This window comes from Monodelphis domestica, chromosome 2, assembly GCF_027887165.1.
Source record: "Monodelphis domestica isolate mMonDom1 chromosome 2, mMonDom1.pri, whole genome shotgun sequence".
NCBI lineage: Eukaryota > Metazoa > Chordata > Mammalia > Didelphimorphia > Didelphidae > Monodelphis > Monodelphis domestica.
In genome coordinates this window covers 334,040,804-334,044,208 of record NC_077228.1, presented here as the reverse complement: position 1 = coordinate 334,044,208, position 3,405 = coordinate 334,040,804, and the positions used below count along the sequence as shown (strand labels likewise).

Genomic DNA, 3,405 nt, shown 5'->3' with positions numbered 1-3,405 from the left:
AGAACACTATCCACATCCAGAGGCAGAACTGTGGGAGCAGAAATGCTGAAGAAAAACATGATGGATCACATGGTTTGATCCATAGAGTTTTGATGTTAAAAGATCACTCTATTGTAAATATGAATAACATAGAAAAAGGTTTTGAATTTGAATATATATATATAACCTAGTGGAATTGCTTGTCAGCTCCAGGAAAGGGGAGTCAAGAGGGGAGGGAAAAATCGTGAATCATGTAACCATTGACAATATTATAAAGGGGGAAAAAAAGAAAGCTAAAAAGAAAAATCTTGCAGAATTCCCTTTATCTGTAAACTTCTAAGACTTCTTGAAACCATCTGTGTAGGCAAGGTCATCAGTCTTGTGAAAAGAATTTGCTTGGATAATGGAATTTCTATACAGTAAAATTAAATTACTGAAAATGTACAAGTCTGTTCCGGCACTTACCTCCACTGCCATTTTATGTCCTTGACTACTCCAGGGGTCTCCTCCCTTGCCAACCACCATGGGCCACCTGGGCTTTAAGTCATTGTGCAGCTGCCAGGTCCTTAGGCCCTTTTGTGGCTTCACCTGCATTGTCAGCTTCAATGGCTCAAGAAAGACAAACGTGATGGATGCGCTGAGCTTCATGATGGGTGAAAGGATGGGCAACTTGCATGTGAAGAGCCTTCAGGAGCTGATCCATGGCACATATGTGAGCTGCTCCTCTGCCACCACGGCCAGTCTACTGGCAGGATATGTAGAGGACAACAGTGAGGAAAAGATGTTCTGAAGGACCATCCTGGAGGGTCATCAGAACTTCATTTTAATGATAATCCTATCAATTGTTCTGCCTACACAGCTGAGATGGAAAAAAATTGGCATCATTATCAAAGCTAGGAATCGCCTGGGTTTTTTTTTCAGGGCACTGTAGAATCCATTTCAATGAAAAAGCCCAAAGGGAGAACTCAGTTTTTGGAAGAAATTAGCAATTCAAAAGAGCTTACTGATGAATGTGAGAAAAAAGAAGAAAAGGGTACAGAAAGCTGAAGAGGATACCCAATTTAATTTTAATAAGAAAAAAAAATGTGGCTGCTGAACGAAGACATTCCAAATTAGAGAAAGAAGAGGCTGACTGCTACCAGGCCCTCCTTGACGACCTGAAAGAGAAGAAAGTCAGCTACAGCTTTTCCAGCTTTACCAGAGTGAGAAAAGAATTCAGTTTCTGTCAAGTGAAATAGTTGAAATAAACAAGGATATGGCTCTCACCAAAGAATCCCTTTCTGATGAGGAAAACATAGTGAAGACCAAGAAAAAAGAGTTGGGCTAGTTAACCAGAGAGCTACAGCAGATAGAGAAGGAGATGAAGGCTCTTGAAGCTGTGCTGAACCAGAAGAGGTCCCAGTATGTCAAGGCCAAAGAAAATACCTCACACTGCCTCAAGAAGCTAGAGACTACTAAGAAGGCCATCAGGGTCAGCAAGAAGAAATGCACCAAGCAAAAAGAGGACATCCAAGCTCTGGAAAAAGAACTGTGGGACTTGGACAGAACATGTAAGAATTTTGAAAAGCATGTTGAAGAAGAAAGACTGTGTGAGAAGGACATCGAGTTGGAAGCCAGTCGCCTTGATCAGTACAAGGAACTCAAGGAACAAGTGATCAAGAAAGTGGCAACCATGACCCAGCAGCTGGAAGAGCTGCAGTAGGAGCAAAGGGCAGATGAGGAAAGACAGGCATTTAGGGATAGGAGGCGAGCAGAAGTCCAGGGAAATTTAAAGCAAGTAAAGGAACAGGTAGAGGACCATAATAAGTGCATTGAGAAGTTGGAGGAGTATATCGGCACATGCATTGATTGAAAGAGAAGATGCAACAAGAGGAAGCCCTTTTTGTGGAGCTTGAGCAGTCTAGGGTCTAAATGGCTGAAGTGAAAAGCTAATTGAGTTGTATTAAAAGGGAATTACAAAATGCACACATTGATCATCATGAGGACAACTGGCAACAAAAGAAAGCTAAAGTTTTAGATTTCCTGAAAAGGCTTTATCTTGAGTCTGTGTGTGGCAGGTTCCTTGATTTATATCATCCTATTCATAAGAAGTACCAGCTTGTTGTGACCAAGCTCTTAGGCAGATACATGATAGCTATTGTACTTTCCAGAATAGTAGCAAGAGATTGCATCCGATTCCTGAAAGAGGAAAAAGCTGAGCCTGAGACATTCCTTGTTCTGGATTATCTTGGTATCAAGCCCATCAATGAGAGGTTGAGGAAGATGAAAGGCTCCAAGATAGTAATAGACATCATGCAGACACAGCTTCCACACCTAAAGAAAGTCATTCAATTTGTGTGTGGTAATGGACTTCTGTGTGAGACTGTAGAATAAGCCTGGCACATGGCTTTTGATGGGCCTGAGTGGCTGAAGATGGTGGCTCTTGATGGAACATTGTTTTTGAAATCTGGAGTAATATCTGGAGGATCAAGGGACTTAAAACTGAAAGTGAGGGGCTGGGATGAAAAGGAAATAAACAAGCTCAAGGAGAGACAAGATCTAAGCTCAAAATCCCAGAATTATTCTCAAAGCTCCCCAGGTCCATTCTTCTCTCCCATGATCCTTTTCTCCCAATGGCCATTGTCCGTCAATCATCTCTTCTTCCAACGTTCCATCTTTTCCTTTGCATCCTGCTCTTACATTTCTCATGATTCATTTTTGTGACAGAATGAATATATAATTTTAGAACAAGAGAATTGAGTGAAATTTCTTATATGTGTAGGATCTGTGACAAGGGAATCACTTTAAAAGACTGATATATATTAATTTAAGGTCGCCAAGGAATTCAGCTATGTAATTCCTAAATGAAAAATTCAAGTCAGCTGTCAGCCTTTTTTGGAGTTTAATTACAATAGGAGCAAGAAAGGAATTAGAGATAGAGAGAGAGAAAAAGGGAGAGAAGGGAATAGGGCTTAAATACCCCTTCTGTTTAGGCTGGGCCAAAAGGCCCAAGCCCTTAGATAGCTGTGGCAAAGAAAAGAGATCAGTCCCTATTACTCACGTGACCAAAATGGAGAAACAGTCTCAGGGGCCCCCACCTTCAGCTTCCTTCAGAGCAAGCTTCTCAGAGTACACTGCCACCACTCCGACCAACTCCTCAACCACCCCTTGAGTCTTCAGCCCCCCTGTTCTTTAAGGAAACCATCCAAGTTGCCTCCCCTTAGTTCTCACATCTACCAATCACTGTCCATCCATTTCCCTGTGCCAATGGAGGCTCTAGCTTAACCCAGGACCACCCAGAGGCTTTGCACATGTCTGTTGAAGGTCATATTTTCAAATGATTAAATCTTTGCTCCTTTGCTACAGCCCTTTCTAAATCCTGTTAACCTGAGTAGGGTAGAGATTGGAATAATTAAATTTTGATCTAGGCTGCAGCCCTTACTCAAT

The 3,405-nt window shown here is 41.8% G+C and overlaps 1 pseudogene; it reads left to right on the top strand.

The window, feature by feature from the left end:
• The first annotated feature begins 502 nt into the window (after positions 1–502).
• LOC100023753 (structural maintenance of chromosomes protein 1B-like) lies at positions 503–2,682 on the top strand (annotated as a pseudogene).
• Positions 2,683–3,405: the final 723 nt, after the last annotated feature.